General features: G+C 39.9%; 1 protein-coding gene across 2 annotated transcripts in view; it reads right to left on the bottom strand.

The window, feature by feature from the left end:
- ZC3H12B (zinc finger CCCH-type containing 12B) overlaps positions 1 to 23,963 on the bottom strand; it is a 668,157-nt gene that overhangs the window by 281,686 nt on the left and 362,508 nt on the right. Inside the window, exon 2 of one of the 2 annotated variants that reach the window (XM_070462069.1) lies at positions 13,082 to 13,142. The exons of the other annotated variant lie outside the window; for it this stretch is intronic. The gene's annotated coding sequence lies outside the window, so the exon portion shown is untranslated. The remainder of the gene's footprint in view (positions 1 to 13,081; positions 13,143 to 23,963) is intronic. 2 annotated transcript variants of the gene reach the window in all.

Here is a 23,963-nt window from a genome sequence, read left to right as displayed (position 1 = left end):
GTCTCAATGTAGGTTCTCTCCTGTGTTTGCAGATTCAGATTCTCAGGCTGTGGGGTCATAGTTTTCTTGCTTCTGGTGTCTGTCCTTTGGTATGTGAGGCTAGCCAAGAGAGTTGTGCAAGCTTTCTCATGAGAGAGGCTCTTGCTTGCCCATGGGTGGGTGGAGCTGGGTATTTGCCTTCTGGTGAGCATAACTATATGGGCATGTAGAGGTGATTATGGGCTCAGAAAGTCTTTGGGCAACATATCTGTTGACAGATGGCACTGTGTTCCCATCCTGTTGTTTTTTTTTAGCTTGAGGCATAACAGCACTAGGGCCTACAGGCTGTTAGTGGGGCCATGTCTGGTACTAATGATTCAGTGAACATGTTAGCTTTCAGAATAGTACTCACAGACATGTTTACTACCAGTTTTTATGTCTACAAACAGAACCACAACCATTCCTCCTACTGTCTTCCCAGGAGACTCTTCAGGATCAGCACTTAGGTCTGGCCCAGGTTCTTATGAAATCACTGCTTTTCCCTTGGTCCCTGGGGCATGCAAGACCCTATGTGCACCCTCCAAGGGTGGAGTTCCCCCACCCAGTCTTGTGCAGCTCCTGTGCTCAGGTCCCACTGGCCTTCAAAGTCAAATGCTTCTGGGCTTCTTCTCCCAATTCCCAGGCCCCAGACTGGGAAAACTGGTGTAGGGCTCAGAACTCTTACTCCTATGGGAGAACTTCTGAAATATAATTGTTCTCCAGATTTTGAATGTCCCACTGTGGGGCATGGGATATTTTTACATTGCTAGTGTACCCTTTCTACAATCTCCTTGTGGTTTCTTCTTTGTCTTTGAATGTAGAATATCTTTTTGACAGTTTCCAGTATTTTAAATAATGGCTGTTCAGTAGGTAGCTGTGATTTTGGAGTTCTTGTGGGAGAAGATGTGTTCAAGGTCCTTCTACTCTACCATCTTGTCTGGCTACACAGAATGGGGGGGGCAGGAAAAAACAACAACCATGTGCCTCTGGGTGGGGGAATGAAGGTCCAGAAGATGGCTCTCCCTTTTATTACTTTAAATATACCATACTACTCCTTTATGGCTTGCAGAGTTTCTGCTTAAAAAATCCACTGATAGCCTTAGGGAAGTTTCTTGTATTTTATTTGTTGCTTTTCTTTGCTCCTCTTAGCATTCTCTCTTTATCTTTAATTGTTTTCATTTTGATTACAATGTGTCTTGATGCTTTCCTCTTTGGATTAACCCTGTATGGGACTCTGTACTTCCTGGACTTGGGGATCTGTTTATTTTCCCTGTTAGGGAGGTTTTCATCTATTATCTTTTCAAATGTTTTCTTGGGCTCTTTCACTAACTATTCTCCTTCTGGGACATAAGAAATTCAAATATTATTGTGCTACATGGTATGCAAGATGCCTTCTAAATTTTCCTAATTTCTTTTTTTTTTTTTTTTTCTGTTTAGCATCAGTGATTTCCACTACTTTGTCTTCCAGGTCACTGATCTATTCTTCTGAATCATTTAGTCTACTATTGATTCTTTCTTGTGTATTTTTTATGTATTGTGTTCTTCATCTCTGTTTTATTGGTCTATATATTTCCTAACTTTCTGTTAAAATACTAACTTTTCATTTTGTCATCCATTCTTCTCCTGAATTATTTGCTCATCATTCAAATCACTACCCTGAACTCCTTCTCAGGTATATTGCCTGCCTCCACTTCACTTAGTTCTTCTGATCAATTTTGTTCCTTCATGTAGAACAAATCCTTCCACCATCTCATTTTTAAAAATAAGTTTCTGATTGTGTTTTTATGTATGTTGTAGGTTAGTTACATTTTCAATCTTAAATATGTGACCTTCCCTAAGAGGCATCCTATTCATCCCATCAGTGCACTCCTCTGTTTTCATTCAAGCTATTTGCTCCAAGGGCTTCCCCAAGAGGGCTGAATGAATCTTTCTGTTGTAGATGGCTGATTATTTGTGTTTGGCTGTGCCCTAGTCTGATTGGTCACCAGGCCCTGCCTATGTGGATGCTGTTGTTTAGCAGGGCCTGATCATGAGGTGGTGGTTGCAGAATACTTGAGGCCCTTGGGTTAATGCTGGCTCACTGGTGGGTAGAGTCAAGGTACTGAATATTCTGGGGCTGTTGCCCACTCACTAATAGGTATAGCTAGATCCTGGTGTTAGTGCTGGACTACTGGAAAGCAGCATTGACTTCTGGAGTTTGGATTCAGGGACCAGGGATCCCATAGCTTGTTTCAGATCATTGTATGCAGAGGGCTGGTTCTTGACACTGTTGGCTATGGTGTCTGAGGTGTCTCAATGGTTGTGCTGGTCTCCTAGTGGGAAGGGTCAGGGATAAGATTTGGTCTGTATTGTATGATTGTAGTTTTCTTGCTTCAGGTGTTTGCCCCCTGGTGAGAGAAGGTAGACTAGGAGCTTTTGCTGGCTTTCAGGTGGGGTCACAGTGCCTTTCCACTTGTAGGTGGAGCTGGGTCTTGGCCCTCTGATGGGCTAGGCTGGGCTGTGAATAGGATTGTGTCCAGAGGCAGCTGTGGACTCTCTAATATTTAGGCAGCCTGAGTTGCTAATGGGTAGGACGGTGAATCTGCCCAGTAAGTTGTTTGGCCTGAGGTATCCCAACACTAGAGCCTACAAGCTGTTGGGTGGTGTCTGGTCTTGGTGTCAAGCCATTATGTGTTTAAGCAGTTTAGTGTTCTGGAATATGTCTGCCACCAGTGTCTATGTCCCCAGAGTGAGCTGCAACCCACCCTTCTCCAGGAGCCTTTCAAAGACCAGCATGTAGGTCTGGCCCAGACTCCTATCATGCTTTTGAAATATGCTTTTGAACTATGGTGTTGGAGAAGACTCTTGACAATCCCTTGGACTGCAAGGGGATCCAAGCAGTCAATCCTAGAGGAAATCAGTACTGAATATTCATTAGAAAGACTGACATTAAAGCTGAAACTCCAATATGTCGGCCACCTGATGTGAAGAGTGGACTCATTTGAAAAGACCCTGATGCTGGGAAAGATTGAAGGCAGGAAAGAAGGGGATGACAGAGGATAAGATGGTTGGATAGCATCGCTGACTCAATGGATATGAGTTTGAGTAAACTCTGGGAGTTGGTGATAGACAGGGAGGTCTGGTGTGCTGCAGTCCATGGGGTCGCAGAGTTGGACATGACTGAGCAACTGAACTGAACTGAACTGAGGCTCCTATCAAATTGTTGCTTTTGTTGTGGGTCCCGGTGCATATAAAATTTGTGTGTGCGCCCTTTAAAAATGAAGTTTTGGGAAATGGAAGAAGATAGCAGAAGAGTAAGATGGGGAGATCACCTGCACCCAAAAAATACATTAAAAATTCATTAGAATGTAGAACAACTCCTACAGAACAACTTCTGAGCAACAGCAGAAGACCCCAAACTTCCAAAAAGAAAAGCCAATCTCCTTAGAATGAGCTAGAACAAAAGATAAAGACATAAAAAGAGATAAAGAATTTCAGAACGGTGACATGTGCCCCAAGGGAGAAAGGGAGATGTGAAGGAGGAAGTTTCCATGCACTAGGAAACCCCCTCACAGGCAGGGCTAAGTGGGGTTATGGAACCTTAGAGTGCCATGCAACAGTGGGAGTTCAGAGTACAAAACACAGAGAAATTTCACCACAGAAATCAATCACTGCTGCTGCAGCTGCCATTACCACTGCTGAACATCTCTAAGCTAATAAGCAGCTTACAAGTCTCAGCCTGGACCAGAGGGTGGGAGTGGGGAACTGAGAGAAGTGGCTAGCAAGACTTGGCCTACATCAAAGGACAGGGGCAGGGTGTTTAAGCTCTGGGAAAAATCCCAGGGAGAAATTGAGGGCTGGTAGCCTTGATACACTGAGAGGGCTCAACACAGCTGAGAAATTAGGTGTGACTGCTGAGGCAGCAGACAAAACACTGCTTGATGCAGTCCTATCCCAAGGTGGCAGCTACCACCAGGCTGTGATCAGGCACCAGTTGCTGCCCACACCTTGCTTCGAGCTTAAACAGCCTGGCTCTTCCTAAGGACCCACAAAATGAGGTATTTTCCTCTAGGAGAACTCAGACTGTAATAGCATCCAACAGTTCTCTGTTGACCCAGGCACAGCCCTTATATTACAACTGTGGCTGCCATATCCTCCCCACTCCCCAGACGAAGAGAGCAAGTGAGCCCTAATGAGCCTCAACTTTCATGACCTTGTGTCTGGATAGGGCTTTGGATAGACTATGGGCTTTGGGGACAACTTTAAAATTTAGGAGAAAATATAAGCTGGAATAAGGCCATATTTAAGACAAAACTGATGCCACTCTGCCCACAACAGGTCCAGAGACCTTTCTAGAAATATTAAAGGACATTGGTATAAATCTCACTAGGTGTTTTGGGCCACTGAGTTCTGTCTTTACCAAGAATCTTGGAGACTTTTCTGCACTCTGTGGCTTGTGGGATCTTGGAGCTACAGGAGGGATTGAGCCTGAACCCCTGAGGTGTGAGACTCAAGTCCAAGATTTTGATCCACCAGAGAACTGCTGACCCCAGGGAACACTAATAGGCAAGAGCCCTCTAAAAGGCCTCCATCTCAACACCAAAACCAAGCTCAACCAAAGGCCAGCAAGCCCCAGTGCTCATATGCCCCATGTCAATTCTTTCAGTAAAACAGGAACACAGTGCTGCACATTAGCAGACAGGCTACCCAAAGCAATACCAAACCCATAGATATCCCCAAACTCAATGCTGGACAAGGCACTGCCCTTCAGAGAGATAAGATCCAGCTCCATCGACCAAAACACAGGCACACCGCTCGCCCCCACGCCCCCCCCCCAACACACCAGGAAAACCTTCACAAGCACTGATCCAAATCCACCCATGGAGTGTGGTGGTGACTCCACAATTAAGAGGAACTATGAACTTCCAGTCAGGAGAAAGGAGACTCAAAACACAGTAGACTAAAGAAAATGAAAAGACAGAGAAATATCCAGTAGTTGAAGGAACAAGGTGAAAATTCACCAGACTGAATAAGTGAGGAGGAAATAAGAAGTCTACGTGAAGGAGAATTCAGAATAATGACAGCAAAGATAATCCAAAATCTTGAAAACAAAATGGAAGCATGGATAAATAAGCTTGAAGCATAGGTCAAGAAGATGCAAGAAATAGTTAACAGGGACCTAGAAGAATTAAAGAATAAACAATCAATAATGAACAATGCAATAGTTGAAACTAAAAATATACCAGAGGGAACCAACCATACAGTAACTGAGGCAGAATAACAGATAAGTGAGCAGGAAGATAGAATGGTGGAAATAACTGAAGTAGAGTAGAATGAAGAAAACAAATAAAGGGAAATGAGGACAGCATCTGAGACTTCTAGGAGAACATAAAGTGCTCCAAAATATACATCATAGGTGTCCCAGGAGAAGACAAAAAGAAAGGACATGAGAAAATATTTAAGGAGTTAAAGTTGAAAATGTCCCTAAAATGGGGAAAGAAATAGCCACCAAGTCCAGGAATCCCAGGGAGTCCCATACAGGCTAAACCCAAAAAGAAACATGCCAAGACACATATTAATCAAAGTAATAAAAATTAAACACAAAGAACAAATATTAAAAGCAACAAGGAAAAAACAACAAACGTCATACAAGGGGATCCCCATAAGGCTAACAGCTGATCATTCAACAGAAACTCTGCAGGCCACAAGGGGATGGCAGGATATACTTAAAGTGAGGAAAAGGAAAAACCTACAACCAAGGTTACTCTATCCAGCAAGGATCTCATTCAGTCTCATTCAGATTCAAAGGAAAAATCAAAAGCTTTATGTACAAGCAAAAGCTAAGAGAATTCAGCATTACCAAACCGGTTCTTCAATAAATGCTAAAGGAACTTCTCTAGACAGATACCACAGAAAGGCCTATAAAAACAAACCCAAAACAGTAAAGTAAATGGTAAAAAGATCATGTTTATCAATAGTTACCTTAAATGTAAATGGGCTAAATGTTCCAATCCATTCAGATTGGCTGAATGGATACAAAAGCAAGACCCCTACATATGCTGTCTACAAGAGACCCACCTCAAACCTAGGAACACACACAGCCTAAAAGTGAAGGTCTGGAAAATTATATCCCATGCAAACAGAAATCAAAAGAAAGCAGGAGTAGCAATATTCATATCAGATGAAGTAGACTTTTAAATAAAGACTGTGACAAGATACAAAGAAGAACACTCCACAATGATCAAAGGATTAATCCAAGAAGAAGACACAACAGTTATAAGTATATATGCACCCAACATAGAAGCACCTCAATATGTAAGTCAAATGCTAATGATGATTAAAGGGAAAATCTATAGTAACAAAATTATAGTGGGAGATTTTAATACCCCACTCACACCAATGGACAGGTCATCCAGACAGAAAATTAATAAAGAAACACAAGTTTTAAGCAATACAATGGACAGTTGAACCTAATATCTACATGGCATACCACTCCAAAACAATAGACTTAATGTTTTTCTCAACTGCACATGGAACATTCTCCAGGATAGCTTATATCCTGGGCCACGAATCAAGCCTTGGTGATTTTTTTAATGTAATCATTTCAAGCATCTTCTCTAATCACAGCACTATAAGATTAGATATCAACTACAGACCAAAAAAAAAAACTATAAAGAACAAACACATGAAGGGTAAACAATATGATTCTAAACAACCAACAGGTCACTGAAGAAAAGAAAAAGGAAATAAAAATACGCCTAGAAACAATGACAATGAAAATGCAACTCAAAATCTATGGTATTCGGTAAAAGCAGTGCTAAGAAGGAAGTGTATAGCAACACAAGCCTATCTCAAGAAACAAGAGAGACATCAAATAAAAAAAACATATCCTTTAACCTAAAACAGCAAAAGAAGAACAAAAGAATCCGAGGCTAGTAGAAGGAAAGAAATCATAAAAGTCAGAGCAGAAATAATCGAAAAAGAAATGAAGGAGAATATATAAAAATCAGTAAAACCAAAGCCAGTTATTTGAGAAGATGAAAAAATTAACAAACCATTGTTTAGACTCATCAAGAATAGAAGGGATAAGACTGAAATAAATAAAATTAAAATTGAAAAAAAAGTTACAACAGACAATACAGAAATGCAAAGGATCATAAGAGACCATTATCAGCAATTAATGCCAGTAAAATGGACAACATGGAAGAGATGGAAACATTTTTAGAAAAGTATAACCTTTCACAATGGAACCAGGAAGAAATAGAAAATATGAGCAGACCAATCACAAACACAGAAGTCGAAACTGCAATAAAAAATCTTCTAGGGGGTGGTGGAAGAAGGTGGTGGAGGAATAGATAGGGAGATGGCCAGTTTCCCCACAAATACATCAAAAACTCATTAAGATATGGAACAACTCCTACAAAGCAACCTTCAGACGACAGCAGAAGATGCCAGGACTCCATGGGGGCAGGCTAAGCTCGCTGGAATGAGGTAGGAGAGAGGATGGAGACATAAAAAGGGAAAAGATGGAGGACTTCTGGAGAGGAGCTTGTGCCCTGAGGGAGGGAAGGAGTCGAGAAGTAGGAAGAGCTCCTGTGCACTGGGAAGCTCCCTCACAGGGGGCCCAAGGGGAAGCTGTGGAGTCTCAGAAAGCTGGGCAAAGCAGGGACTTAGTGCCGGGGTCCTTGCCCCAGCAGGATCCAGGGGTACCCTCAGGATGAACGGTGTCGGCGAGAGAGAGACACAGTGAGAAAAAGCTCCAGGGCTAAGTCTGAAGTTTATTTTTGCACTGCCCCTTTATACCCTTAACAGCATCTTTTTTGGGGGAAGTGCATATTGCTTATGCACAGGTCATCTCAAAACATTACAGCAACTTGACCTTCAACAGAAACAGGATGTCACCCACATATTTCTCGTTTACAAGAGTCTTCTTTATCATTTGGCCTTCAGGCCTGTTATCATTTTATGGCTTGCACCTGGTGTGACTTTAGTAACTTCAGTAGCTGACCCTGTTTTTCTTATAGTTAGTCTATTTTCTTTCTAATAGGCATATCTCCATGGGAACTAGATAGGATTACATTTTTATGGAACAGAAATGCGAAGGATTGCAAAAACAGCAGATATAGCACAAAACAGGCTCTTAGTCTAAAAGTTAACTACCTGCAGGAAGTCACCAGCTAATCTCTATCTAAACTATTTTCTATTAGGCACATTTTTGGCTATTTTATTTGTGTAGCCTTTCTCACCCCGTGGAGGGATGTATGCTTAATAGTTTCTTTTGTTAGCATACTGTGCTTAGGATGTTTAGAACAATCATGAGCATTTTTTTTTTTTTTTTTTGCAATGAGAGCACACATTTATCAAATAAACCAGAATTCCAGCAAAAGGGTTTGAATTAAAGCATTTCCTTCATCCCTGGCCCCTTCATAGGGTACCAGCGTCCAGGAGATTTCTTAATTATGGTTTTAAGTTGGTCTTTGTTCAGTGAAAGAGGAGCAGGAGAACTCTCAGCAGGCAACACAAGAATCTGCAGCAGGGCAAACAAGAACAACAGCAGAAAATGGGGGGAGGATACAGGGTGGGGTAGAAGCTGAGGCCAACCTGGAGGGTCCCTTGTATCCTGAACGGCCTTGCATGTCAGGTTTTTTCCTCATGACCTCGTCATGGATGGGATCCTGAACGGCCTTGCATATCAGGTATTTTTTTCATGACCTCGTCATGGGTGGGATCTCCCATAATGGCTCCCGGCAACTTAGAGGGCAGAAAACAGAGAAAGCTGAACTCTTCAGCCCATAAACAACTCATGCATGGTGGCCCCGACCAGAGGGCAGACTCAGGGAAACATAGAAGCCCACTGAAGTCCTGTGGCTCACATGGCAGGCCTCGGTTGCCAAGAGAGGCATGGTATACAAACCTCTGCAGTGCACACAACCCTCCCGGTGCAGAGTGTGAGCCTGGGTAGCCACAAGAAGAACACACAAGCCCTGAGACATAGAGGGTGGGCCTGGAGAGCTGAGACAGGTGCACACAAGTGATGCAACATAAAGGGCAGGCCTGAAGAACCAGAACAATTGCACACAAGCCCCGTGACATGGAGGGCTAGCTCAGGGGTCTGAGAAAAGCCTACACAAGTCTCCACGACACTGAGGGCATTGTGAGGAAGCCAGGAAAAGACCCATATGAGCCCCTACCTAGCAAGCTTCAGCCAGCAATGCAGGACTGAACAGGAAAACAGAAGCTCTGGCAATGATCCCAGGGACAATTACGGGGCTAGCAGCACTGAAGATATGCTGAGAGAGCTACTTTGAAGTGGCTGCAGAAATAGACATGTCTAACACTGCCAAAGACAGAAAGACTGTCCAAAGACAAACTGAACCCATAGACACTCCAAAACCTACTGCTGGACCCTGCACTGCCCTTCAGAGAGATGAGATCCAGCTCCATCAACCAGAACACAGACACCAGTTCCCTCAATGAAGAAAACATCACAGAACACTGATTTAACCCCATCCACAGGGGCAGAATCCACAATCAAGGAGAAATATGACCTTGATAACTTATTTTTTCTCTTATAAATCACACTGTCTTTCCCCCTACAAATTTATACCTGCACATTAGCCTTTTGTGGTGCTATGGAGTTTTCCTCTTTGTTTTTCTAGTTAAAATAATTATTTTAAATATTTTTTCACCTTTTTTGGTGATTTTAATGATTTTTGTTTTTTATATATTTGACTACTTTTCTTATAGTTATTTACCAGCTACAGCAATTCCTGGAAATATATAAATCTTTTTGACATATATCTATTTATCTTTGTTTTTCTATTTTTTTCTTTTCTCTCTCTCTTTGAATGCTCTTTTTCAACCCTTCCTTTTCTCTCCCTTATTCTCTTTTCCCCCTCTCTTTTTCTTCTTGCCCCTTTCCTTCACTCTTTCTTTTTTCACCATATAAGTTAAATTGATGTACTCTCTTTGCTATATATTCCCCAGCTGGCACTCTCCAGACTGAGCACTAGCTAGCTCTGCTTTTAATTGGTCAATATAGATTTTGGTTTCCCTTGTTCACCAAGTCAATCTCCTCTACTCTTTTCTTTAGAACACTTTGGTTATAACTGTGTGTGTTGAATTGTGTGTATATGTTCTTTTATTTCTGTAATTACATGCTTGATCTCTTCCCACAAAAACACAGGCACTAGTCACCCCTAAAAAGCAGTCAACACAAACCAATGAATTGACCTTTCCTTCCAAGGGCAAAAAACAAAAGTAAGAAGGAATACAACCCATAAACCTGGGTAAAGGAGATCTCAAGTGGAGCGAGTTAGGGGGAAAAAATGGTGAAAGACAGAAAATGACAGCACAAATGAAAGAACAAGGTATAAACTCACAAGACCAAATAAATGAACAAGAAATAAGCAACCTATCTGTAAGAGAATTCAGCATAATGATAGGAAAGATGTTCCAAAGATTGAAAATAGGATGCAGAAAATACAAGAAAAAAATTAACAGTTAATACAATCACCAGGGACATAGAAGCAATAAAGAATAAGCAAACAGATGAATAACAAAATTGGGGAAATCAAAAACACTCTAGAAGGAATTGATAGCAGAATAACTGAGGGAGAAGAATAGTTAAGTGAGCTGGAAATAGAATGAAGGAAATAACTGCTGAAGAGCAGAATACAGGAAATAGAATGAAAAAAACTGGGGATAGCCTTAGAGATCTTTGGGAGAATATTAAAATCACCAATATTTGAGATAAAGGCAAAAGGGAAAGGAAAGATATACCCATCTGAATGCAGAGTTCCAAAGAAGAGCAAGGAGAGTATAAGAAAGCCTTTCTCAGTGATCTAAGCAAAGAAATAGAGGAAAACAATAGAATGAGAAAGACTAGAAATATCTTCAAGAAAATTGGAGACAACAAAGGAATGTTTCATGCAAAGATGGGCACAGTAAAGGACAGAAGCACTATGGACCTAATAGAAGCTGAAGACATTAAGAAGATGTGGCAAGAATACATAGAAAAACTATGCAAAAAAAGACCTTCATGACCCAGATAACCATGATAGCATGATCACTAACCTAGAGTCATACGTCCTGGAGTGTGACGTCAAGTGGGCCTTAGGAAGCATCACTACCAACAAAGCTAGTGGAGGTGATGGAATTCCAGTTGAGCTGTTTCAAATCCTAAAAGATGATGCTGTGAAAGTGCTGCACTCAATATGCCAGGAAATTTAGAAAACTCAGCAGTGGCCACAGGACTGGAAATGGTCAGTCGTCATTCCAATCCCAAAGAAAGGCAATACCAAAGAGTGTTCAAACTGCTGCACAATTGCACTCGTCTCACACACTAGCAAAGTAAGGCTCAAAATTCTCCAAGATTCAGCAGTACGTGAACGGTGAGCTTCCAGATGTTCAAGTCGGATTTAGAAAAGACAGAGGAAACAGAGATCAAATTGCTAACATCCGTTGAATCACATAAAAAGCAGGAGAATTCCAGAAAAAAAAATCTACTTCCAGGAAAACGTCTACTTCTGTTTTATTGACTATGCCAAAGCTTTTGTCTGTGTGGATCACAACAAACTGTGGAAAATTCTTCAAGAGATGGGAATACAAGACCACCTTACCTGCCTCCTGAAAAATCTGTATGCAGGTCAAGAAGCAACAGGTAGCAACAGACATGGAACAAAGGGCTAGTTGCAAACTGGGAAAGGAGTATGTCAAGGCTGTGTATTGTCACCCTGCTTATTTAACTTATATGCAGAGTACATCATGTGAAACTCTGGGCTGGATGACAAACAAGCTGGAATCAAGATTGCCAAGAGAAATAAGAATAACCTCAGATATGCAGATGACATCACCCTTCCAGCAGAAAGCAAAGAGGAATTAAAGAGCCTCTTGATGAAGATGAAAGAGGAGAGTGTAAAAGCTGGCTTAAAACTCAGCATTCAAAAAACTAAGATCATGACATCCATTCCCATGACTTCATGACAAATAGAAAAGATGCTCACTCCTTGGAAGAAAAGCCATGACCAACCTATGTCAACATAGTAAATGCCATATATGATAAGCCTACAGCAAACATTATTCTCAGTGATAAAAACCTGAAAACATTCCCTCTATGGTCAGGAACAAGACAAGAGTGGCCAGTCTCACCATGATTATTAAACATAGTTTTGGAAGTCCTAGCTATGGAAATTAGAGAAGAAAAAGAAATAAAAGGAATTCAGATAGGAAAAGAAGAAGTAAAATTCTCACTGTTTTAAGATGACATGATAGTGTACATATAAAATCCAAAAAGAATCTATCAGAAAATTACTAGAGCTAATCAGTGAATTTAGCAAAGCCGTGGGATACAAGGTCAATACACAGAAATCACTTGTATTCCTATAGATTAACAATGAAAAATCAGAAAGATAAATTAATGAATCACTCCCATTCACCTTTGCAATGAAACAAATAAAATATATAGGAATAAACATACCTAAGGAAACAAAACAACTGTGCACAGAAAATTATGACACTAATAAAAGAAATCAAATCAAAGATGACATAAACAGAGAGATATTCCATTTCTTGGGTAGGAAGAATCAACATTGTGAAAATGACTATACTACCAAATGCAAACTACAGATTCAATGTAATCCCTATCAAATTAAAAATGTCATTTTCCACAGAACTAGAACACAAAAACCACAATTCATATAGAAACACAAAAGAACCCAAAAAGCCAAAACAGTGTTAAGAAAGAAGAATGGAGCTGAAGGAATCCTTTCTGACTTCAGACTATACTACAAAGTTACAGTCATCAAGACAGTATGGTATTGGCACAAAAAGAGAAATATAGACCAATGGAACAAGATAGACAGCCCAGAGATAAACCCACACACCTACGGGTACCTTATTTTTGACAAAGTTGGCAAGAATATACAATGGGACAAAGATAGCCTCTTCAATAAGTGGTGCTTGGAAAACTGGACAGCTACATGTAAAAGAATGAAATTAGAACACTTCCTAATGCTATACACAAAGATAAACTCAAAATGCATTAAAGACCTAAATGTAAGATCAGAAACTGTAAAACACTTACAGGCAAACAGGGAGAACTCTTGATGACATAAATCAAAGCAAGATCCTTTATGAGTCTCCACCTAGAGTAATGGAAATAAAAACAAAAGTAAACAAGTGGGACCCAATTAAACTTAAAAGCTTTTGCACAGCAAAGGAGGCTACAAACAAGGTGAAAAGACAACCCTCATAATGGGATAAAATAATAGCAAATGAAACAACTGACAAATAATTACTTTCCAAAATACACAAGCAGCCCATACAACTCAATACCAGAAAAACAAACAACTCAATCAAAAAAATAAGGAAAAGACCTAAACAGACATTTCTCCAAAGAAATACTTAGACAAGAAAAGATGTTCAACATCACTCATTATTAAAGAAATGCAAATCAAAACTACAATGAGAAGATACTACCTCACACCAATTCAGAATGGCCATCATCAAAAAGTCTACAAACAATAAAGGCTGGAGAACATGTGGAGAAAAGGGAACCCTCTTGCTTTGCTGGTGGGAATGTAAATTGATACACCCACTATGGAAGACAGTATGGAGATTGCTTTAAAAACTAGGAATAAAACCTCCATATGATGCAGCAATCCCAGCAGTAGGCATATACCCCGAGGAAACCAAAATTGAAAAAGACACATGCACCCCAATGTTCATTGCAGCTCTATTTACAATAGTTAACATGGAAGCAAACTAGATGTCCACCAACACATGAATGGATAAAGATGCTGTGGTATATATATACAATGCAATATTACTCAGCCATGAAAAGGAACACATTTGAGTCAGTTCTGAGGTGAACAAACCTAGAGCCTAGTATGCAGTGAAGTAAGTCAGAAAGAGAAATATAAATATTGTATACTAATACATACATATGAAATCTAGAAAGATGGTACTGATGAATTTATTTTCAGGGCTGCAATGGAGAAACAGACAAAGAAAACAAACTTATGGACACGGGGAGAGGGCAGGAAGGGGAGGGGGAGCTGAATGGAAAGAGTAACATGGAAACTTACAATATCATATGTAAAACAGATAGACAATGGGCCTTTGTTATATGACTCAGGGAACTCAAACAGGGGCTCTGTAACAATCTAGAAGCGTAAGATGGGAAGGCAGATGGGAGGGAGGTTCAGGAGGGAGGGGGCATGCGTGTACCTATGGTTGATTCTTGTTGATGTTTGACAGAAAACAACAAAATTCTGTAAAGCAATTATCCTTCAATAAATAAATAAAAATCTTCCAACAAATAAAAGCCCAGAGCCATATGTCTTCACAGGTGGATTCTACAAAAAGTTTAGAGATGAGCGAAAATCTATCCTGCTCAAACTCTTCCAGAAAATTTTACAGAAAGGAAAACTTCCAAGCTCATTCTACTAGGCTACCATCACCCTGATATCAAAACCAGACAAAGATGCAGCAAAAAATACAATTAGAGGCCAATACCTCTGATGAAAATAGATGCAAAAATCCTCAACAAAATTATAGCAAACAGAATCCAGCAACACTTCAAAAAGATCATACATCATGATCAAGTGGGCTTCATCCAAGGTATGCAAGGATTCTTCAATATATGAAAAATATCAACATGATTTTCCATATTAATGAATTGAAAGGCAAACACCACATAATTGTCTCAGTAAATGCAGAGAAATCCTTTGACAAACTTCAACACACATTTGTGATAAAAACTCAAACATAATAAAGGCCATGTAAGATAAATCCACAGCAAACCTTATCCTCAATGGTATAAAACTGAAAGAATTCCCTTTAAATCCAGAAGCATTGGGACTCTGTGGGAGAAGGCGAGGGTGGGATGATCTGAGAGAATAGCATTGAAACATGTAGATTATCAAATGTGAAACAGATCGCCAGTCCAGGTTGGATGCATGAGACAAGTGCTCAGGGCTGGTGCACTGGGATGACACAGAGGGATAGGATGGGGAGGGAGGTGGGAGGGGGGTTCAGGATGGGGAACACATGTAAATCCATGGCTGATTCATGTCAATGTATGGAAAAAACCACTAGAATATTTTAAAATAATTATCCTCCAACTAATAAGAAATAAAGGAAAAATAAATTGGGCAGTAGACTTAAACAGATATTTCTCCAAAAGACCTGCATATGGCTAATAAACACATGAAAAGATGCTCAACATTGTTAATTACTAGAAAAATGCAAATCAAAACCACAATGAGGTATCATCTCACACCAGTCAGAATGGCCATCATCAAAATTTCTACAAACAATACATGCTGGAGAGGGTGTGGAGAAAAGGGAACCCTCTTACACAGTTGGTGGGAATGCAAATTGATAGAACCACTTTGTAGAACAATATGGAGATTCCTTTAAAAACTAGGAATAAAGCTACATACAATATGACCCAGCAATCCCACTACTGGGCATCTACCCTGAGGAAACCAAAATTGAAAAAGACACATGGACCCTACCCAAGTGTTCATTGCAGAACTATTTACAATAGCTAAAACGTGGAAGCAACCTAGATGTCCATTGACAGATGGATGGATAAGGAAGTTGTGGTACATATACACAATGGAATATTACTTAGCTATAAGAAGTAACACATCTGAGTTAGTTCTAATGAGGTAGATGAACATAGAGGTTATTATACAGATTGACATAAGTCAGAAACAGACAAATATCATATATTAATGCATGTATATGGAATCTAGAATGACAGTAATGACAATCCTACTCACAGGGCAGGAAAAGAGGCACAAACATTTTGGACACAGTAGGGAAAGGAGAGAGTGGGATGATATGAGAGAATACCATTGAAACATATGCATTACCATGTGTAAAAGAGATAGCCAGTGGGAGTTTGTTGTATGATGCAGGAAACCTAAAGCCAGTGCTCTATGACAACTTAGATGGGTAGGCAGGGGAGGCAGGCAGAATGGGGAATGGGGGGGAACATATGTACACCTAATGCTGATTTATGTTGATGTATGGCAAAAATCACAATATTGTAATTATCTTTTAATTAAAAAAATAAAGTATAAAAAAAGGAAAAACAAAAAGTAGAGGTAAAATAATGTTGCTTAGAATTATCTTGGCAACCACTGGAAAATCAATGTTAAATATATGTTCAATAAATGAGAAAATAGTTTTAAGAAAACAAATGAAGTTTCTATTTCCACTAGTTCTGTGGGGTTTCTGCAATTACGTTCTGCTGGCCTTCAAAGCTTAATGCTATGGGGTTTTGTCTTCTTATTGCAAGACTGACAGCCTGGGGATCTTGACATGGGGCTCAGAACACTCAGTCCTATAGCATAACCCCTGATATATCATTCTATTCCAGATTGTGGATTGCCGACCTCACAGGTATGAGATTTTTTTATACTGAAAGTCCATCCCCTCCTACCCAACTCATGGGTTCTTTATTCATGTCTTTAGTTGTAGAAGCTCTTTTCTGGTAAGTTCCAGGTTTTTTCATCAGTTTTTCTGCAGGTATTTGTGATATGTTGGGTTCTTGAGAGGAAGTGAGTTCAGAGTCTTTCTACTCTGCCATCTTCCAAATTGCTGAAATAATTATTTTGCATTCATTTATAGGTAACTCACAAATCTATACTTCTTTTATGTTAGTTATTGTAAAATTATTGCTTTCCAGTGGTAACATAATGTTTCCTTGCACTTTTAAATTTCTGATGGCTTTGCCTTGGTAACTGCTCATCTGAGGGAGTAGTCACTCTTCCAGCCAATTTGGACAATCTTTTGTGGGGAATACTTTCACTTGAGGCTGGCTGAAGTCACTGGTTAGTTGGACTGCAGTGTTTGGGGCACAGAAGCATAGTATCTGTGTAGCTCCATTCAAAAACTGTGGGAGTCTTCCACGGCCCAGACTGTGGAGGTCCTGTAGTGATAGTGGCAAGTGAGCTATTGGGGTCCTCAGACACAAAGTCTGATGGGATTCTGTGTTTTCCCATAGAAGTAAGTTTATAGGAACAACTTTAAGCCAGTGGGGAATGGGGAATCCTCTTGGTGCCAGGTCTGATGAGTTGGCACTCAGAGGAGTGCAATGAGAGGTCTAAGATTGGGGCATACAGAACTTCCATAGTGCCTATGTCCTGGGGCACAAGTACACTTGCTGTGGCAATGGTGCTGATGTCTGAGGTCAGCATGTATGCAGATCACTTGTGGAAGTATAATCTGCATCTTAAGTCTTGCTACAGTGACCTGCACCAAGTTTGGAACAGAGCAGGGTGTGGATTCTGAGATGACAGGAGAAAGTTGTGGCTTGGGCCCAGGGGACAGGGTGCAGTAGCAGCATGGCCTGGGAATAGTGGGCTAAAGTTAAAACTCTGCCCCAAGGATACTGTTGCAGAACAAGAACAACTTGCTGCTATATATAGCCCACTAAATCTGCATGTTGGCACCCAAAGGCAGTGTATCAGTAGCCCTTTCCCAGTAACAACAGTTTGAAGTCATGATCTGTAAGTGAAGGTTGGACCTAGAACAGTAGATGTGCATCCCCAGTAAAGACAGATCATATCTGCAACCTGAGCCCCTGAGAGTAGGTCTCACCACAGTAACATCAACCTCAGGAAGGAGATGAAACAGTGTGAACTCTGGGGAGTTTCATCAGCTGGGATCAGCATTGGTAATGACTGTGGCAGTCCTCAGTATCAAAGGCTGAAAACATCAATAGTGGTGAGGCTTGCTGGGGTTCCCTTGCACTCCTTTTCCCCATGGAATATCTCCAAAGGGATCCTTCCTGGCAGCAAATTGCTCTTGACCGGGGATAATGCAATTAAAATGCTTCCCATCCTTTTCTATGCGACTGTTCTGTTTTTAAGCTCAGCAGAAATTTGTCAATTCTTCATTAAAACTCAGAGTTTTCCCACAGGTATTTTAATCAGTTTACAGTTTTTATTGTTTGTGTTGTTTTGTTGTTTTTGAGAAGATGAGTGTTAAGAACTCCTCGCCTCCCATCTTACTGATGTCACTGTAAGAGAATTTTTAACCAAGAAGAATTATCTGAATTTCAATAAGAGAACTTTGTGACCTTTGGACTTACCCTGGGCTTATCCCCTGTGGCATAGCTTGGTGTCAGCTTTGAAGAAAACAAAACCCTATATTCCTGTTATCTGTTTCTAGAATGGGGGTGGGGGGCAGTGCTAGAAAGAAGCTTATTCTCAAAGAATTGTTGTTGTTACTTTTGACCCATCTTTTATTCTTGCATGGAAAATCTTATGGACAGAGGAGCCTGGAAGGCTGCAGTCCATAGAGTCACACAGAGTCTAACACTACTGAAGTGACTTAGCATGCATGCACAACTTCTTGAAGCCCAGATCAAAGGGCTTGCCTTCATTTTGTGTAACTTGGAACCCTACCAAGGCTTAGAGAGACACCATCAAACATATCAATAGGGGATAATTATCTAAAATATTTAAAGACAAATGTATTAGCTGCTGCATCATGGAAAAAGTACAAAAGCTGAGGCAAACAATATGAAAACAAAAATTCTGTACAGGGTGGGGGATGAAACAATTTATGGAAAAAGGCATTAAAAGTTCCTAGGGGGAATATAGAAGACCACAGGAGTATCCAGAGCCAGGTGCCTGCTCAGAAAATTCCTACAAAGGCCCTAAACTGTTACCAATAGCTGGCATTCATCCTCCTAAGTAGCAGGAAGGCAAACTAGGAGGAGGCAAACTAATAGAGAACGTTCAGACATTGGGCTTGCTAAACAAAAACTTTAAATAAACCTACTAAATAAGCACAGAGAACTAAAGAAAATCATGTACAAACTACTAAAATAAACTACAAACTTTTATCTCATTAAATAGAATATATCAATAAAATCAGTAATTGTAAAAGAAACAAGAAACCCAATTCATGTTGATGTTATGGCAAAAACCATCACAATAATGTGAAGTAATTATCCTCTAATTAAATAAATACATTTCAAAAATAAAATAAAATAAGGAACCAGAAACCAACAAAAACTTTGTATAGCACTTATCTTTCTATTAAAAATAAATTTAAAAAGAAAATTAAAAAGCAAGCTTGATTTTTTTTTAAAGAAAGAAAGCACAAAGAAAGTATGGCACTAAAAAATAACTGTAATATAAAAATCAGTAGAGAGTTTCCATAGAATATTTGAGTTTGGCAACAAACAGGGCAGAGAGAGTTCTGCATTGGTGGCTGCCACCTTGTATGCATTTATGCTCAGTCACTTAAGTTGTGTCTGACTCTTTGGAACCCCATGGTCCATAGTCTTCCAGGCTCCTCTATCCACGGGATTTTCCCAGCAAGAGTACAGGAGTGAGTTGCCATGCCCTCCTCCTGGGATCTTCCCGACCTAGGGGTTGAACTCACATCTCCCACTCTGCAGGAGGAACATATACAGCTGAGCCATTGGTTAAGCCCCAGTTGCCACCTTGCAACACTCCTCAAACAGAGATAGGGGAACACTACAGCCTGGATCAATGCATGCTACAAACTGGCACAGGAGCTAAGGCAGCTGGGTCCTGGAAAACTTGAGAAACCTGTATGCAGGTCAGGAAGCAACAGTTAGAACTGGACATGGAACAACAGACTGGTTCCAAATAAGAAAAGGAGTACGTCAAGGCTGTATATTGTCACCCTGCTTATTTAACTTCTATGAAGAGTATATCATGAGAAACACTGGGCTGGAAAAAGCACAAGCTGGAATTAAGATTGCCAGGAGAAATATCAATAACCTCAGATATGCAGATGACACCACCCTTATGGCAGAAAGTGAAGAGGAACTAAAAAGCCTCTTGATGAAAGTGAAAGAGGAGAGAGAAAGTTGGCTTAAAGCTCAACATTCATAAAACTAAGATCATGGCATCTGGTCCCATCACCTCATGGGAAATAGATAGGGAGACAGTGGAAACAGTGTCAGTAATAAACCTTCCCTAAAAGAAATGTTGAAGGGCTTTTTCTAAATTGAAAATTAGCTAGAATCTATAGAAAGGGAAAATCCCAATAGGAAATCAAATATATAGTAAGGCTTGAAGATCACCTAAACAAGTCAGTACACAGATTAAAATCAACAGCAAAAATTGTAGGAGGGATTATAACTATAAGAAACAGCAAAAGCATAAACATTAAAGTGTAAAATATAATATAAAACATAAAATTTAAGGTTGTCATTGTTCAGCTGCTAAGTCGTGTCTGATCCCATGGACTATAGCATGCCAGCCTCCCCTGTCCTTCACTATCTCCCAGAGTTTGCTGAAATTCATGTCCGTTGAGTCAGTGATGCTATCTAACCGTCTAATCCTCTGCTGCCTCCTCATTTTGCCTTCAATCTTTCTCAGCGTCAGAATCTTTTCCAGTGAGTCAACTCTTCAGGTGGTCAAAGTTTTGGAGTTTCAGCTTCAACATCAGCCCTTCAAATTAATATTCAGGACTGATTTCGTTTAGTATTGACTGGTTTGATCTCTTTGAAGTACAACAGACTCTCAACAGTCTTCTTCAGCACACAATTCAAAAGCAATTCTTCTGTGTTCAGCTAACTTTATGAACCAATTCTCACATTTGTATGTGACTACTGGAAAAACTGTATCTTTGATTATATGGACCTTTGTTGGCAAAGTGATGTCTCTACTTTTTAATACACGATCTAAGTTTGTCACAGCTTTCCTTCCAAGGAGCAAGCATCTTTCAATTTCATTCCTGTAGTCACCTTCTACAGGAATTTTGGAGTCAAATAAAATCTGTCACTGCTTTCACTTTTACCCCTTTTATTTGCCATGAAGAGATGGGGCTGAATGTCATGATCTTAGATTTTCTAATGTTAAGATTTAAGTCAGCTAGAGGAGAATTTAAAAGCCCATTCACATAACTGGACAAATCATCCAAACAGAAAATGAATAATGAAATGCAAGATTTAAATGACACATTGAACCAGATGCCCTAACCGATATCTATAGGATATTCCATCCCAAAACAGTAGAATAAACTTTTTTTTTCTCATATGAACATGGAAAATTCTCCAGGATAGATCACAGACAGGGTCACAAATCAAGCCTTGGTAAATTTAAGAAAATTGAAATTTTATCAAGCATTGTTTCTGACCCCAATGGTATAAGATTAGACAGCAATTACAGTAAGAATCACTAGAGAAGGGAATGGCAAACCACTTCAGTATTTTTGCCTTGAGAACCCCATTAAGAGTATGAACAGGCAAAAAGGACACTGAAAGATGAACTCCCCAAGACGGTAGGCCCCCAATATATTACTGGAGATCAGTGGAGAAATAACTTCAGAAAGAAGGAAGAGATGGAGCCAAAGAAAAAACAACACACAGTTGTGGATGTGACTGGTGATGGAAGTAAAGTTCGATGCTGTAAAGAAAAATATTGCATACAGTCCGTGAATCAAGGCAAATTGGAAGAGGTCAAACAGGAAATGGCAAGAGTGAACATTGCCATTTTAGGAATCAGCAAACTAAAATGGACTGGAATGAGTGAATTAAACTTAGATGACCATTATATCTATTACTGTGGGTGAGAATTCCTTAGAAGAAATGGAGTAACCATCATAGTCAACAAAAGAATCAGAAATGCAGTACTTGGATGCAATTTCAAAAACAACAGAATGATCTCTGTTCATTTCCAAGGCAAATCATTCAATATCACAGTAATCCAAGTCTATGCCCCAACAGGTAATGCTGAAGAGGCTGAAGTTGAACGGTTCTATGAAGACCTGCAAGACCTTCTAGAACTAACACACAAAAAAGATGTTCTTTTCATTATAGACGACTGGGATTCAAAAATAAGAAGTCAGGAAATACCTAGAGTAGCAGGCAAATTTCACTTTGGAATACAGAATGAAGCAGGTCAAAGGGTAATAGAGCTTTGCCAAGAGAATGCATTTGTCATAGCAAACACTCCCTTCCAATAACAGAAGAGAAGACATTACATATGGACATCACCAGATGGTCAACACTGAAATCAGATTGCTTATATTCTATTGAAGGCAAAGATGGAGAAGCTTTATACAATCAGCAAAAACAAGACTGGGAACTGACTGTGGCTCAGATCATGAACTCCTTATTGCAAAATTCAGACCTAAACTGAATAAATTAAGGAAAACCACTAGACCATTCAGTTATGACCTAAATCAAATCTCTTATGATTATACAGTGAAAGTGAGAAATAGATTCAAGGGATTAGATCTGATAGACAGAGTGCTTGAAGAATTATGGACGGAGGTTCATGAGATTGTACAAGAAGCAGGGATCAAGACCATTCCCAAGGGAAACAAAAATGTAAAAAGGTAAAATGGTTGTCTGAGAAGGCCTTACAAATAGCTGTGAAAAGAAGAGAAATGAAAGGCAAACACGAAAATGAAAGATATACCCATTTGAATGCAGAGTTCTAAAGAATAGCAAGGAGAGATAAGAAAGCCTTCTTCACTGACCAATGCAAAGAAATTGAGGGAAACAATAGAATGGGAAAGAATAGAGATCTCAAGAAAATTAGAGACACCAAGTGAATATTTCATACAAAGATGGGCACAATAAAGGGCAGAAATGGTAAGGATCTAACAGGAGCAGAAGATATTAAGAAGAGGTGGTAAGAATATACAGAAGAACTATTCAAAAAAGATCTTCAAGATCCAGATAATCACGATTGTGTGATCACTCACCTAAAGCCAGACATCCTGGAATGTGAAGTCAAGTGGGCCTTAGGAAGAAGCACTATGAACAAAGGAAGTGGAGCAGATTGAATTACAGTTGAGCTATTTCAAATCCTAAAAGATGCTGTAAAAGTGCTGCCCTCAATATGCCAGCAAATTTGGAAAACCCAGCAATGGCCACAGGACTGGAAATGGTCAGTTTTCATTCCAATCCCAAAGAAAGGCAATACCAAAGAATGCTCAAACGACCCCACAGTTGCACTCATCTCCCACATTACCAAAGTAATGCTCAAAATTCTTCTAGCCAGGCTTCATCAGAAAGTGAATTGTGAACTTCCAGATGTTCCAGCTGGATTTAGAAGAGGCAGAAGAATCAGAGATCAAATTTCCAACATCCGTTGTATCATTAAAAAAGCAAGAGTTCCAGAAAATCATCTACTTCTGCTTTATTGACTATGCCAAAGCCTTTGACTGTGTGAATCATAACAAACTGGAAAATTTTTCAATAGATGGGAATTCCCGAATACCTTACCTGCCTCCTGAGAAATCTGTATGCAGGTTAAGAAGCAACAGTTAAAACCGGAAATGGAACAACAGACTGGTTCCATATTGAGAAAGGAGTACATCAAGCCTGTATATTGTCACCCTGCTTATTTAACTTATATGCAGAGCACATCATAAGAAACACTGGGCTGGAAGAAGCACAAGCTGGACTCAAGACTGCCAGGAGAAATATCAGTATCCTCAGCTATGCAGATGACACTGCCCTTATGGAAGAAAGTGAAGAAGAACTAAAGAGTCTCTTGATGAAAGTGAAAGAGGAGAGTGAAAAAGTTGGCTTAAAACTCAACATTCAGAAAACTAAGATCATGGAATCTGGCTCCATCACTTCATGGCAAATAGATGGGGAAACATTGGAAATAGTGACAGACTTTATTTTGGGGGACTCTAAAATCAGTACAGAAGGTGACTGCATGAAATTACAGACACTTGCTCGTTGAAGAAAAGTTATGACCAACCTAGACAGCATACTAAAAAGTAGAGACATTACTTTGCCAGCAAAGGTCAATCTAGTCAAAGCTGTGGTTTTTCCAGTAGTCATGTATGGATGTGAGAGTTGGACTAAAAAGAAAGCTGAGCACTGAAGAGCTGATGCTTTTGAACTGTGGTGTTGGAGAAGACTCTTGAGAGTCTTGAGATTCAACCAGTCCATCCTAAACAAGATTGATGCTGAAGCTGAAACTCCAATACTTTGGCCA

Source organism: Odocoileus virginianus, chromosome X (genome assembly GCF_023699985.2).
Source record: "Odocoileus virginianus isolate 20LAN1187 ecotype Illinois chromosome X, Ovbor_1.2, whole genome shotgun sequence".
NCBI lineage: Eukaryota > Metazoa > Chordata > Mammalia > Artiodactyla > Cervidae > Odocoileus > Odocoileus virginianus.
This window is presented reverse-complemented; position numbering and strand designations above follow the sequence as displayed.